The sequence below is a fragment of the Anas acuta genome, chromosome 4 (assembly GCF_963932015.1).
Source record: "Anas acuta chromosome 4, bAnaAcu1.1, whole genome shotgun sequence".
Taxonomy (NCBI): Eukaryota; Metazoa; Chordata; class Aves; order Anseriformes; family Anatidae; genus Anas; species Anas acuta.
The window spans coordinates 3,763,530-3,779,529 of NC_088982.1; the positions used below are offsets into that span (position 1 = coordinate 3,763,530).

General features: G+C 38.7%; 1 protein-coding gene across 3 annotated transcripts in view; it reads left to right on the forward strand.

Annotated features, from left to right (window-relative positions):
• CTNNA2 (catenin alpha 2) overlaps nt 1-16,000 on the forward strand; it is a 468,162-nt gene that overhangs the window by 714 nt on the left and 451,448 nt on the right. Inside the window, exon 1 of one of the 3 annotated variants that reach the window (XM_068679578.1) lies at nt 155-202. The exons of the other annotated variants lie outside the window; for them this stretch is intronic. The gene's annotated coding sequence lies outside the window, so the exon portion shown is untranslated. Of the gene's footprint in view, nt 1-154; nt 203-16,000 lie in introns of those variants that run through there. 3 annotated transcript variants of the gene reach the window in all.

Sequence of the window (16,000 nt, forward strand, 5' to 3'; positions counted from 1 at the left end):
TGCTCGTTCGGTGCTGCGCGTATGACGGGAAGAGGGGGATTATATTTAGGGAAGAAAAGAAAGGGTCAAAGGTGTGTTGCTTCGCTTCGCCATCTATTTGCCTAGCGTCACTTCGAGGTGAAATCCGGCTCCGTGCTAAGAGCAATTTATGGTTATTCTCCTTTCTTCAGGCGTCAGAGATCTCCTCCTGCCTTTTATCCTGGTGCGTCCCCATCGTGTGCGGCCACCGCCGCGCTCCTCACGCCCGAGGGTCGGGGAGGGGGCGGTGGTCGCCGGCCTCCCTCTGCTCCATCCCTGCCCTCTAGGCCTGTCGAAGCCCCGCCGGCTCCGTTGGGTGAGCTGCAGCTCCTGTCGGAGGAAAGTTTGCTGGGTGTAAGAGGTGGCTTTGTCCGTCCGTGGAGCGGGCTTTGGGTGATGCTTGGTGGATTTTGGCGACGAGGCGGTGGTCCCTCGAAGCGTTGGGAGGCTGATGGAGTGGAAGAAGTTTTGCTTGGAGGCGGCGGTGGGGAGCAGCGAGGCTCTGTCCCTGCTGACAGATCTTGTTTGTGCTGTGGCAGTGCCTGGGGAAGTAACTTCAACATATTTCATCCCGAGGAGTGCGTAGCATGCACCTGCTCCTCTGTGGGGCGAAGGGCTGGACGTGCTCCCTCGTGCCGGGCCGGCGGCGTGATGCCAGCTTGCTTTTGGAGGTGTCACGGGTGATTTTTGGCACGGTTTGGTGGTTTCATGCCTCCTCAGCTGTGCAGTAGCACATCTCTGTGGTAGTTAGCGTGTTTCAGGCAATTTCAGCCTGTTCAGGCTTCTGTTTGCTGAGCTAGAAGTTTGTTTGTGCTTCGTGGGGATAAACACTTGGAAACCCCTGTTATCGTGGCAAACTATAGATGCTGCAGCAGCTGGTTGAATAGCAAAACTCTGTCAGCCCTAACGATGTGAACCCCTGCATGTTCTCCTCTACCTTGGCGTGTATTCCCTAAGAAACGTTGATTGTGTTAACTTGTCAAGATTGCAGCCACTGCGGTGTGTGCTGGAGCACAAGGTGGAGAAGTAGCATCAATAGGAGCAGCCTCAAACGCTGCTGGTGCACACAACAGAGCCGGTTGGCTTTGTGGCTCTCGCAGTGCTTCTCCTTTTCTCTTCTACCTATTGTTTCCATGATTAATATTATGTATTGTAGCAAGCTCCTTCTACTCCAGGTCAAAGGGAATTCTTTCTAGAAGAGAAAAAGTACTGCCCCGGAGGGTGAACTTTTGCACTCAATTGTGTAAAGCTTTGTTTACAGACTGCTGCAGAAATCCCCTCAGCTGTGGTGTGGGTAAGGTAGCTGTAATGCCATCAGTGGGCTCTGCTGGTGACAAAAGCCTCCACAGGAAAGCTCTCATGTCACTTGAGCCCCGCATGGAAATGCAACCCTAATTTATGCAGATTTTTGAAAGCGCTTTTTTAATATTAATGCTGAACATGCATGCTACTACTGAAATGCCTTTGAAACTGAAAACCAGGAGTATTCATAGACTGAGACTTTAAAGCCAAAGGAAGCAATTAGATCTTCTACTCTGACCTCTTGACTGTTACAGTCAGTTGGATTTTATCCAGTTACTTCTGAGTGCAATAACTTGCATTTGGCTGAAACACATTTTCCAGGAAAAAATGGAATTTTGATCGGAAGACGGTAAGAGGTGGGGAACCCGCTGCTTGTTAAGTTATTTGGCTCCAGCTCCCGGTCGCTGGTTGCTGCTGTGCCTTTCTCCTCTGTGCTAAAGAACTCAAAGTATTTTCTTACCATGGATGTGTTTATCTGCCAGTACCCTGTAATTCCTCTCTCTTCTGTTTATAAAAACAGACTCTTTTTTTTTTTATTATTATTAGATTTGTCACTGCACACATTTTCCTCACTAGTCAATTTCAGTGGCTTTTTTTTTTCCAAATCCACTTTTTCAACATTTTTGTGAAAATGTGAGCTGGGTGCAGCATGCCAATGCCTTGTCTCAGGAGTGTTGTATGAGTTTAAATATTACCTCGCTAGCATTACTCTTCTGTTTATAGATCACATTTACATATTAACCCTTTGGCTGCAGCACTGTAGTTTAGTCTCATTTTTACTGCTAACGTTCACCCTCACAAACCCTTGGCAGGACTGTTTCTTTCCAGAAGAGTGTAAAGTAGAGCACGTTTCTTGGTTGTAGCTTTGTAACTTTGGATGTAACTTTATTTAAGAGTTTTTTTTCCTAGCATATGTTGAGTATACCAAACACTCTTGCCTGCTTTTGCAACTGATTTATTTCAGTTGTGTAGCATTCAATCAATCAAGTTGGGCTTTTTTTTTTTTATTTTTCTTTTTTTTTTGTCCTAAGTGATCATGTCTACTTACAAGTAATTGAAAAAGTGTTTCATGGTAGTGGCTCTGTTTGGGGAATTGCTTTGGGGAGTTACATTGTGATGCATTCTTGAAAGCTATTTCTTTATGAGATGTCACTTAAACAGGTTAAGAATTGGTTACTGGGTGCTGTTTTGTAATCAGACTGCCACAGAATACCATACCAAGTGCCATAAAAATTTATACATGCATACTGGTGGTTACGTTTTTTATTATTTTGCTCAGGACTGCCATCATTCTAACCTGGCTATAGCTATAAACACTGTCTCACTGTTTTTTTGTTTTACAACCATAGAGCATGGTTGTAACATTAGCATTCTTTCATGCTTCTGGAATTTCCCCTGTGTTTTCAGACCTATTAAAAATCTGTATCGGTGGGGTAGGCATCTCCTCAGACACTTCTGGGGGAATCTTTCTCCATGGTGAACCTTTTTGGTCTTGCTGACCAAAACCGTTGCAGAGTAATGCTGTTTTAGCGTTGTTCATGTAACAGGCTGAAGAAGTAATTCATCATTCCCATGAGACACGAGGAAGTCATCTCATTTCTTTCCAAATGCAGAGCTACTTACTGAATGCATCTGACCTTTCTGCACTATTAGCGTAGATTGGCTTCCCTGTTCAGTAGCACACCTTTGTCAGGGCTGAGATGCCTTTTGTTCTTACAAAGCCCCCTGCTATTTTTCCCTTCTGCCAAGAAGTGTTTTCAGCCTCAGCCATCAATTTTTACATTTACTGATTCAAGAACTATCTGTGATCTCTAAAAACTCTTCTTCTTGTTATGTATGGTTTCTTCTAATAACAGCATTTAATGAAATGTGTTTTGTTGCCAAATTAGAGCAGTTATGACAATGCCTTCTAGGTATTACATGCTGTTATGCTGTTTGAACATGTGAGTATAGGATTTTTTTTTTTCTCTATAATGACTCAGGTATACAAGTTATTGTATTTCAGGGCAAAGTAGGCTTTTGCTATTAATATAGCATGTTTCAGGGCTTGGCTAAAGGAAGCTAAACTATTTATTTTCTCCATCCTTTTTTTGTAGCGAGTACAGAGGGTAGGACATACTTTGGTTTCAGATATAATAAAATACAATATGTAGTTGAAAATGTGCAGGGCAGCTATAGAGGAGTAAAGAAGAGCAACATGAACCTGATAGTAATTACACCAGCATACTTGGCCATAACTCATTTGGGGTTCAGGTTTGTAGTAATTGTCCCCCAAAACTTAATTTGGGGTAAGATGCAAGAAGATAGAATAAGAACAGATTGTAGGGGACAACATCATTCACAAAAATGCTATATTTTAGAGGCTAGCTAAGGGCTGCTGCTTGACTAACATAAACCTGTTTGTTTATTTTGTATCAACACAGCATTTATTATGGTGTGCTTTCTTGAGGAATTCCATATATTTTAGTGTTTATCAGTTGGCCAGCAAGGACTTCCCCAAGGGAGGGCTTCCAACACATCGAGCTTCTGCAGGAAGCTGAGTTGCTGAGACTCCAGTCTCTCTGTGGGGTTCCCTTATTGATGGGTAAGAGCCACCAGCTGTATCAACTGTACTAGGAATATGAGTGTTCTCAAACTGCTGCTGAGTCTAGAAGACCTTGAACATTGTTGGACAATAACTGTGTTAATATTTTAACATAAAAGAGACAAAAGTGGTTAATGCTGCAGTAACAAATTAGTTGAAGACACAGCAAAGAGCAGAAGCCAGGTTTTGACATACTAACAAAAGTGGTTAATAACTAAGTTAATCTTGTATTCCAGCTTATTGTCTTACAGGAATTCAGAATTTTAAGAATCCAGAATGTTTTCAGAATTACGCGGAGTTGCTTGTGACTGTTTTTGGTTTCCTGGAGTTTGAAGCAGCAATCCTGGATTTCTTTTTGTGCTATTATATGGGTATACTTTACTGATCTGTATCGATTGCTATTACCAAAAAGCTTATCCATTGAATGTTTTCTAAATACATCTCAAAGAGTGCTAACAGTACTTTATTGTATTGAATCTTCAGTTGGGCAGGCTCAGCACTCTACACTCCACTTTCTGGATAAAAGCAATACATTGTTTATAAATGTAAAATGCTTATAAATGGTTTCCTATAAATTGCTTATGAATGGTTTCCTCAACATCATGCATGAGCCAAAAAGAGAGTCCTAAAGTATCTGCTTCCAAATGATGGTTGTATACCAGAAGGCATTCTTGGGAGTAATAGAGTAGGTTGAAGTCATATCTAAATAACAGAAGATTTCCTGCTCTTGGAAATTAAATTTGTGAGACCATCATCTACCAATACAGAAAATCAGTGGTTTTATGTTATGGAAAGTTACTATGCTTTGTAACAGTGTTTTCCTTTGGGTTGGAGCAAGCAGGTGAACTTTAGAGTTTCCAGCAATTTTTTTTTTATTTTTTTTTCCCCAGATGGGGAAAAGCATGCCTTTCTTTGAAGTATTTAACTCTGCTAAATCAGCATTTTCTGACAGCATTTTCTCTTTTGGAATATTTTTTGGCTAGCTATACTCTTCAGTTGCATCACCCATTATGTTAATATTCTAGTACTGAGAACACTGGAGGACCGTTTTCAACACTGCCCAAGTTTAGAGACTTCAGTAGTTAGAATTATTTGGTTAAGGGAAGCTGAATCCTGTAACACAGGAAAAACAGCTCAGAGTTTTCATTTGAGAGGTAAGAAAAATAGTAGTTTTTTCCGGTTAAACAAAGGAATCTCTGTATTCAGTATATTTTAAAGCTATTTTTTATAAATAATCCAATCTGTTGTTATCACTGGTGTAATAATTACTAAACATTTCTCGGTGGTGTCCCTGTCCTTTTCTTTGAAGCTATGTATTTTTAAAACAAGACTATGTTTTGTAATGCCTAAAAGATACTAGGATGTTAGAAGACAATTTGAATGTTAAGTGGAGTGTAGATTTCGTGTCCACTTTAATAAGCAGAAGAGATTTGTGTCCAAGGTTCCACCCAGTTGTGTCCACCCAGTTGCCCAGCTGACTTCTGCAAATGGGACTTAAGCTTTTAAGTTACTTAAGGCTTCTTGTAAATGGATTAATCAGTTTGTCTTTTTTACAACTAATCAACTTTAATTTTTAACGCTATTATTTACTAACAAAACCTCCCCTGTATATCTCAGTGTGTATGGGAATAGAATGATTTTTTCCTTAAAACCACTTTCAGCACAGCAGAGGCAGCTGAGACTCTCAATTCCCTAAGTTTTACTCAAAAGAAATCAGTCAGTGGGAAATACTTTATTCCTTATGTTTTAAATGGAGAAACTTTGTACACTATGTGCATAGCTGAGGAAACTGTTTTTATCAGTACTCTAAATCTTTTCAAACTTCAAAAGAAACTCCAAAAATCTCTTCATAAAAAGTGAACTTTCAAGTTAGATTATGGAATAAAAATACTACTGGTCTTGTTCTAAAATTTTAGTATGTAGTGGTTTTATTTCTCTTATAGTATCATAATAATAGTAGCAATAACTGTGCTTGTTCCAAAGAAGCCATATTGAAAAACATAAACAGAACCTCTTGAAAAGAGGCATAAAAATTATTTGCAGATTTAACTTGCTTGAATAATCCGGGGCAGGGTATTGATCTGATGAGGTTTTGTTTCTTTGTTTTCTGCTCCACTGGTTTGAGAAATATTTTCTTGTTTACTGCTTGGTAAAGTAGGATGTCCTCTTTAGTGGTGTTCTCTAGCTTTTGAGTCAACTTAGAATCTTTTGTAAGTGATAATATTAAATAAATGTGTGAATTTAAATAGAGATCTGAGTTGATGTTCTGTGTCATTATGTACTGGCTTCCTTGAGAGGTAACTGAATGGTCTCTGATACAAAACGTGATCAGCTGTGGCAAGCTACCCACGGTCAATCCTTCATACCTGTACCATCATACATCCCCTTCTGGATGCAATATCCCATCTGTAAGCAGGATGGGCTAATGAACATAGGTGAAATTTGTTTATGGCCTACGTTGTGAAATATAGCAGCTGATTATTTTGTTAAATTAAATTAAAAGATCTGTAGGGGATAACTCCTCTTGAGAGGACTAAACCTCATACTTTAAGTCCTGGAAGCAAAAGCTGCAGTTGATCTAACACATGCCACCACGTTTATTTTTACCAAAATAGAAAAGGATAACTAGTAATGTTTTTTATTGTGTTGGAACATTTATGTAGAAGAAATGCTTATTTACGTTTGATTTTGATAGAGAATTTATCAGAACTCTACATATATGGTTGTCTAATGGTTTTAAGAGTTGACTCTTTAGATAACAAAAGATGGTTAACACTTTGAAGGGAAGTTATAAAATGGGTAACAACTACAGTTTCAGGTGAGAAATATCAAAAGTAGAAAGGCTGCATATTTTAAGAATCTCTTTTCTGTTTGTTTACAGATAATAATCAAAACATAACCCCATATTTTAGGGCCAGCAGTGCTTGAACATAGACAAATTGAGCTTTGGAAATGCCATTTATTTTTCCTTTTTTTTGACTAAGCTTCTACTATCGCTCCTTGGCATTAGCAGTCCTGCGTGAAATAATTTAGCAGTTTAAATCTGCAAGTAGGAAGATGCTTTCTCCCTTTGAAAAATGTAGGAAAACTGGTGAAGTTAATTCTTGCAATTAAAATCCACAGGTGATTTTTTTTTTTTAAATGGAGCTAGAGTTGCAAAGAAGCAGCTATGATTTATTACCAGTTAGAAAGAAACAAATGACATTTTTTAACCAGGTTGGTGTGTGTATGTTGGTTTTTTTATTTTATTTTTTGATTGGGGTCAAACTGAGAGAGATTGATGTATTTTTATTACAGCATATGAACTCATTTCTGGTTCTTATACAAATAGTCTTGAGTGCTTACTATAATCAAGTCAGAAATGCAAATGCGGAATTACAGCTGCTTAGTCTAATTTTAAACGTATCTATTATCTCTGTAATCTACATTTCCAGTGCTTAGATGCTAGGCAGAAATACTTCTAAGAAAAATAAATTGTCAGGAAGTCCATAAATGAAGAAGGATGAGGCTGTGGAGGGGTAGTGTAGGAACAAATAGATTCAAGCCCTTGCATTCACGCCTGAGTCCTGGGAAGTTTGGGTCAATGGTGGTGTAAGGCTACTGCACATGAAGCTTCCTAGGTGCTGAGGAGCAGCCAGGGCCCAAGTCCTGAGCAGGAATATCTTTTACACGGGTTGTGGTTGTGTGAAAACAGCATCAAACTGTATGTAAATACTGTCATTCCCTTGTCTGCTTTCCTCATCTTCTAAATAACCTAAGTGTGCTTCCAAAGCGTCTTCTGCAGCTTTACAAATACTTCTTGGCTTGCCTTGTTCTAATTTGGTATTTAGTAGCAACAATATTTTTGGTTATGAATTCAGCTAAGAACTGGAAAATCTAATGGGCATGTATGTTCCATATTCACCTTCAGTGGGCAGGGAAGAAATAGCATTTTCTAATTTGTTATGTTATCATGTAAATTTCCATATTGTGACTAGAGAAACTATCTGCTCTCTTCCTGCAGAATCTTCTTGGAGCGCCAGCTGGAGGTATTGTGTGGTCCCAAGAGACCTCAAATGCTGCAGCATAACCTAACGAACATGACAGAGTAATGTAGAAGCATACATTAAATGCAAACATAGCTAAAAAGCCTTCAGAATTAATGTCTTCAAGTAGCTGAGAAAGCTGAGTGACTGTAGTAGCTATGTAGACCTCTTTTTTTTTGCTTTTAAGTAGAAACCACTGATTGCTCGCCTTCATGTGCACTTTAAGCTGGGTACGCGTTCAGCAAGCTACAAATTTGGTGGCAGCAGAAGAAAATCATAGATGTGTGGACAGATTTAACACACAAAAACTGTTGTGGTTTGGATGCAAAAATAGCAGGCTTGCAAACAGAATGAGGTTGAGAGCTGTAATGATGGCATGAACGTAGTTTCTTTTTTGAGCCACTGCTCTCCGTGTTCTCCTTGGTTCCTGCTAGTTTTAGGACAACTTTGGCTTGACAGGCACCAAACTTGTTCCCTTTTCTGAGATGCTGCGAGAGACTGTCTTAGGGTTGACAGACCCTTCTTAACTTGGTTGCATCTTAAGGGTGGAGTCAGGTTAACTTTAAGTGTTTGATGGCTTTTGGGCTTGTGAAAATGATGCTGAGATGCACTGACAACATGAGTGTGTTCAGGTCTCCTGTCAGCTTAATGAGTTTATTTTTGCTGGGTGGTTGAATGCCAGCCAAAAGAAACAAACAAAAAAACATTGCATACCCCAAGAGCAGCTTCTTGGCTGATTTTTTTTCCATAAAAAGATCAGTCAGGAGGAAGGGGAAATGCTAGAGGTAACTTTCTTCTTTTAATCGGTTTTCCATAATGATGTAAAAATCAGGACCTTTTATTTTTGTGTTCTTTGCACTGTAAAAGTGTTGGAGATGGCATGGGGTTCATTCTGTTGCTTTTGTTGGTTGCGATGTCCTGAAGAAAGGTCTGCTGTCTCATAAGGACATTGCAGCACTTGTGATGCCTTTCCTGATCAACATTTGGGATTTAATCCACAATGGGTAAGTATTTCTTGGAGTAGGATGCGAGTGAGACTGCTCTGTAACGATTAGGATTAGCTACACTCCCCAAAGATGTAAGATATTGGTAGTTTAACCACTTTTCTTTAGGTGTGTTTGAACTTAGTGGTCTGACTTGGACAGTTTAAACCTGGGTGTCCAAGGTGTTACGATGTCGCTCACTTAGCTCTTGGCTACACTGGCATGGGTTTTTCTCTTTCATTGGTGTTCTTTGTTAAAAAGTGTTTATTTTATTTGGAATGAAACTGTGACCATCTAAGTGACGGAAGAAATTTGAAATCACTCATAATAAAATGTACTTTAGAAAGGACTAAAATAAAAAATAAGAGGAACATACATGTATGTAAATAGAAAAAAGTAGTCTTGAGTAGAATGAACTTCTTTTGTGCATTAAAAAAATGAACACCCATATTGTATCTCAACACTACGGCTCCATTTATGTAATGCACCTTTTGTAGTAAATGAAGTGCCCCAACTGTGTTTGTGAAATACGTTTCTACGATTTAGTGAAATGTGCAAAACGTAAGAGAGACTTTTCCTTGACAAGGCAGAAAGGTTTGTTTTTGCTGAGGGCCTCTTCCAGCTTAGTAGGCAGGTTATCTTAGCAAAAGGACCCATTTGAGTATTCAGATCATGCAAGATAAAATCATTGGTCCTTTAATAGTAATGACAGAATTTTCATTAATGTTGCAAGCGTTAATGAAACCTAACACGTCTGCTGCTGGCTTTGCCTTTGGCTGTGGAATGTGCCTGTGTTTTCTGAGTTAAGTATAGTTCAGTCTAGTCCTATGTGGCATTAACAATGATACGTAACAAGTTGCTTAGAACTCTGCAAAATTAGAAATCTAACCTGTGCTACCTCACAGAGCTGTTGTGAGTACTGATTGTGCCTGCTACATGCTCTGGTAAGATGTATGTGAGCGGGATCTTGTAACATTCCAACATTAAAAAACAAATAAACAAAAAAACAGTAAGTGTCCAGAATGTACTGGGTTTCTTTGTATCTGATTTCTCAGCTGCTGCAAATAGGTAATACATTCTGCTCAAACTTTCGTTTTAATGAGCTATTTTGTGTTCCTGTTTTGATCTAAAGATAGCTCTTCCTCTGAAGTGAGAAACTAGTTCTGTCATGTTGGGCCAGTTGAGCAAATCATTACAGATGGACTCAGTTAGCTAACATGAGCTCGCAGCACGCCGCTGTAGATACCTTATGTTATCCAGCTTGCTCTTCACTTAGGTCCTGGGTCTTGTGCAGGCCCTGTCTGTCCTGGCTTCTTGCTTGTTGTCCAGCATCCTCAGCTCATCTCAGAATGGCCAAAAAGTGGCATTGAATTATTTCAATATATTAACATGTTTCATTAGGTTTCTCTCAGATGGTGCTAACGTGGGTGGACGAATGCCATGGGAGGAACCACAATTCTTGGTTAGCCTTATGGTGGCAAGGTACACTAAAAAAATGTGAAATTTGGTGAGAATACTTACATATCAGAGATTCCTTGGATAAGTGGATAAGGATAATTAGGTATGTAGTCTTTAAATTATGTGTATTATAGGTCTATATGTCTGGTATGCAGAATATCATGTATGAAGTATCTAAATTCATTGTGGGCTGATGTTTCTAAATGCAGAGGGTTCTGCTGGAAGTATTACAAGGTAAAATACAAGATACATTGAGGGCGATGATCATTGTCACTATATCAGAAAGGTTTCATAATTTGTTTCTCCAAGAAGCTTTAGGTGTCTGAAGGCCAGCTGTTGTGTCTTCGCTTTTGGACTCCACTAAATAAAATAGATGAATTTGGTGAAGGTTTGGAATGTAAATTTCTTGTGTTGCAGTAGTGCCACTACCATGTTCAGTCCTTGCACATCTTTAATCACCGTTAAAGAATGTGTTGAAACTAGTGGTGGTGGGGAGGGCACATTTTATTTCTGTTAAAGAAGGTATTTGTTTATTGTTAATGCTATACTTTAGTCCAGACTTCAGTCCAAAGCCTGTGTGTCTGTATAATTCTAAATAGCTTAATGAAAACTGTGTTGGTAGTAGAGGTTTTCTACATTTAAAATATTTGAATATGTTAAAATTGAGTTTTGCAGAATACAGTGAAAAAGTGAAAAATAGACAACCTTATTGAGTTTTGTAATAAGTTATGAACACTTCAGGTGATTTCCAAATATAATAGTTGCTATAGTACTGAACAGTTCTATTGCTGAGCAGTTTTATGGTAAGTTATGTGCTTAAGCCAAAGGAAAAGACAATTTTCAGGAGCGGTGTGAACAAATTTTTATCATTGTGTTGAGGCCTTAGCAAAGTGTGATCTATTATTTCTTGCATTTCATTTCAAGACTGGTGAATGTAAGGAGATGCTTTTTTTTTTTTTTTTCTCTCCTACAGACTTTCTCAGTGTTGCTCCAATCCAGTATTTGTTGTCACTTTGCTATTTTTGTTACTGCTTTTTTTTTTCTTCTTCTTTTGTGGTGAAGGCTTGTGATTTCATTAACAGCTATTTTAAAACCTGAAAAACCTGACAGGGCTAAATAGGAAAATAATTCTGTTTGCCATGTAGATAAGGACAGAAATGCATGAATAAAAATCAGATTGGCCTCTCCTCCACGCTTCACAACTCCTCAGCTTTAGGAACCGTTGGGGAACGGGCCGCGTTATCTTCAATTTTGTAAATAATTAGCGTTCTTTGTGCAGTTATTTTTATAGAAAGGATATTTCTAGATTAATTTCTGGATAATTAAGCCAGCTTGATGTACTGAACTACACTGCCCTCCATCATTGGCCAGTTAAGAGGCTTTTGTGTTTTGTTGTTGTTTTTGTCTGTCCAGCGCAGGAGATGGGAGCTTATCCAGCGTGGGAAGGCCTGCGCTGAGAGAGGGAGCTGAACAACCTACAGTTACCCTGGGATAACCCTTGAAACTAAAACACAGATATTAACTCCACCTTTAGTATCCACAAGATGTCTTAAGAGAGTTTCCTTGTCACTCGTAGCGTCAGAGCACAGGGTCGTGTTTGTCCCTTGAAGTAAGCACCAGCGGTTAAATTGCACAGGCTTCATGAGCCGTGTTTTTTCCACCTACCAAATACCCTGGTGACCTCATGTTGATGCTGAGAATGTGAGTTTTGTTCATGCCGTTCTAGATCAGCCCTTGAAGCTCAAACCAGGTGGGCACCAGTTCTAAAATACCTCCTCTGTTTTGGGGGTTATCCCTACCACAACTGGACCCTTGCTACTTTGCAGTGGTACTCTCTTTGTTTTCATGTGGTGTGTTTTGTTTAATATAAGAAAATAAGTCCACACTACGTTTATTTTTAAGTGAAGAGAAAAAATGACTTTCTCTGGAATGATGACAATGAGCTGTTTATTACCACAAGCTGTGCATTTTATTTTCTTTTAGTTAGAAAGCAGTGATTTGTCTGAATTTTTGGAGTGGTTTTTAAGTGAATAATGATATAAGAGCCGTCTTACTTGAGGCTTCTTATAAATGTAGTTATTTATATGAGAAAAACTGTTCAAGCTTGGATTATTTATGCAGGGGAGAAATACTGGCTCTGGATTGATGTAATTTTTCTTTCCCATCTTCTCTGAACTAATTTGTTTTCTCTGTGCAGTGAGTGCTAAATACACTGGCAACTTTGTTGCAGACACTTAGGAGCTCCTTACAATGTTTCACTTGATAAAATGTTCAGATGTAGCCTCACCTTTTGTTCTTCAAGGCAAACTTTGTTCCTTCATGGCTTCAAGAACAACTGTTACAGCCTTTCCCCTTTCATTTTTACCAGACCTGGCTTCATTAAAAGTAGAACTGAGATACAGCCTGGTCCAATGGTTTTGGTGTGTTCTTTTCTTCACTTCTCTGTTTTTCCCCTTTGCAATGAAGGGATGGGTTACGAGATGTACTGCACCATTCTCCCTGTCTTTTGATTGTGCTTTTGATGCCAGTCTTCCCCATGACAGTCTTGTCTGAACTGAGGTTCAGACCCCCAGGGAATTGGGATATGGATATACTCTGTTTATCCAGCAGCTTGTTCCCAAATCCCTAACTCTGCCATGGGGAATGCACGCTCAGTGGTGAAAAGAGGATCTGAAGAGTGGTATTAGCAAGCAGAGGATTTTATTTCAATGAAAATTTTTGGCTCTCCTACCAAGAGCCAAGAATGACCTAATTTCTTATAGATCCACCAGCAGGGGCTGGGAATCTGTAAAGAGATTCCTACTGACAATTGCCTGTCCCCAAGAAAGGACATCACCTTCTGTCCACAGCGGGGTTTGCTTCTGCTTACCCCTGGGTTTTGTAGCCCTTCTGCCCAAATCAGTGCTCTCAACTGGGATATATGCAACATCTTGGCAGGGATTGTGGTTCTCCTTTTCCTATTAGCAGCCACCTGAGGTTGGCTGAGGTGGGGTTGATACCAAATCTCTTTTTCTGTTATTATTGGCTTCACAGCAGCTTTGCTGTTGCAGTCCAGCACTCTGAATTATGTTGGTGCAGTTTCATAAAAATTCTGGAATGGTGAAGGGCTCCTGTATTTCTGCTGCCTGCTTTGTCACCTCCTGGATTTTAATGAAACTTGTTATTTTTATTATTATTTAAGATAACATGGTTTGAAATGGTTTTGATGCAAACATTTAGCTTTTCTCACAGTTTAGCCAGTCTCTTCCTTCATTTGGACTTGTTCAGCATCTGTCTCTGAGTCTGACTTCAGAGGCAAAGAACACTGGAGCCTTTTCAGATTGGATTTTTATTACCTGGAAACCTGCAGATCACATGGCCCTTTTTTGGAGATCTGTCTCCTTTAAACAGTATTGAATAATTTGCATCCACAGGTCAAGCAGTGGCACCTACAGGAGGAGCAGAACCAGCCTTTTCCATAGTAATACACTGGTAAAGAGAAAGTGTGGGGGAGAGAGGGGAAAAAAGGAGTAATCTTACTGGACATTATAAGCTCTCGTGATCAATGTTAAACAGAGATGTTATTGGAGAATAGCAATCTTTCTCCTTTGGGTAAAGATCCGTATAACATGAAGTATAGAAAAACAATTTTTTAATAATCTTTTTAAATTTAATTTTATTTCTTTAGTTTACTACTGGCAGCTTTTAAAAGACTGTTAACCTGGGGGCTGAGAACATGTAATTGGTTCAGGCTATTAGAAGTTTTAATGATCATAAATGTCAAGTTCTCTGTCTTGCTGCTGATCTACCATATCTTGCTGTAGCTGAGGCTGCTTTTGAGATGGGGAAACACAGATCTTGTGGAAGTCAGATTTTGCACCAAAAGGTGCTGGAATGGGGTATGATCATAAACTTTTTTAAACACGTATGGGAAGAGCAAGCATGAATCTGTCTCCATTGTATTCCAAGTAGCTTAGAAAAGCAGCCTTTGAGAAAATACGGTGCAGCATACATACAGAAAGTGTTCGACGTGTGAAAATAATTTTGTGCTCCGATTTATCAGTTGATTTTCGCAGATCTCACTTACACTGAGATGTGGAGAAATCATTCTCTGGAGATTGTGGAAGCGGAGGTGATTTTTCAGTTTGCTGAAGACAGGAGAAATAGAGTAGTTGCATCAGTTACCACAGGTTGGTAGGACTTGTGTAGGTCTGTTGTTCTTTGTCCTTATTTATTTTTCATTCTCTCTTTCTCTTATCTGCTCCTGTGGGGGTTAAATATTACTTCAGTTTCAAAAAATGGTCTTGCTGCCTTTACTAATGGTCCCTGAAGAGAAGGTCTGTGGATATTGGAATCAGTTAGGTTTGAGGAATAGTTATGGCTGATAAAGTCTGTAGCCTATGGTATGATTTAAGGGAATTGTAGACTTTATTTCTGCCTCAGCAGAGGTAAAATCATAGGTCTTTGAGTGGTTTTGAGAAAAAATAGAGGAAGCATATACAGAAATTGCGGTTAATGTGAGAAGCTGTCTTGTTTCTTAAAACTGTCTTTATTTCCTCCTCTGTGTTTGATTTGAAATTCAAAAATTTCTGCTCTGTACAGAATAAGGAATTAAAAAGTAATTGACGTATTTTTCTGGCTCGCAGTTAAGAAATAAAAATGAGTAGAAGGAATTCTGACTTATGAAAGAGAAGTTAGATGCTATTATGTGCAACTGGGAAACACAAAGGCAGTTTAAAATACTTCTGTGTTTAAAAAAGCTAACATTAAAGTGAAAAAAAAGAACATTGAGTAGAAAGACAGATGAAACATGAGCTTTTGAAGAACTTTCTATGAAAAGGGCAATAAAACTAAGATTTGTTATGTTTTTACTTTTTAGGAGCTGCTAGGGTGGCTTCTTGTCAAATAACATGAAAAATAGACTGTGATGAAAGACTGAGGGTAAATTCTATTTTTTACTGTTTTCAGCATTCTCCATTACATTTTGGCCAAGAATAGTGTATTGTTTTAAAACAATGTTTTTAAAAATATATTTTTGTTGCTTTTTTCTTTAACATAAATGAAACAGTAATCTCAGTCAATCACTATCACGAATTGGTTGATACTTCCCTCTAGATTTGGGACAAACTTTCTGGATACTTTGATACTTTCTCTTTCATAGCTCCTAGTTTATTAAAAAAAAAAATCAACAAAAAGCCTCCTTCCTTTTTATAAGCAAATTATTGTAGCTCTATGAATGTTTGAAGACTGAAAGGAACAAATATGCATGAGTCATCTGTTGAGGATAAAACCTGATACATTTGTGAATGAAATCCGGCTTTGTGAAGTAGAGCATGTAGTTTGTTGTTATTGTGTTCTGGGGGATTTTTTTTTTTTATATTTTTACTTTTAACATGTGTAAGCTAGGAAAGTTTTAATTAGACTTGTGATGTGCTGTCTCTCATATTTGTCGACCTGCTAATATTGGGATTAATTGGATTTAGTAGAGCTGTGCCTGCGAGTATCTTCAGTAGCTGTTCGTAAACATTTTTGGAGCTGTCTCCATTCGTGATATTTAAGGAACTTTGATTCCCAAACCGAAGGACAAACACTAGGATGCCTGAGAAGTTTGAAAGTTATCTGTGAATCGCAAAATCTTGATGAAGATCCTC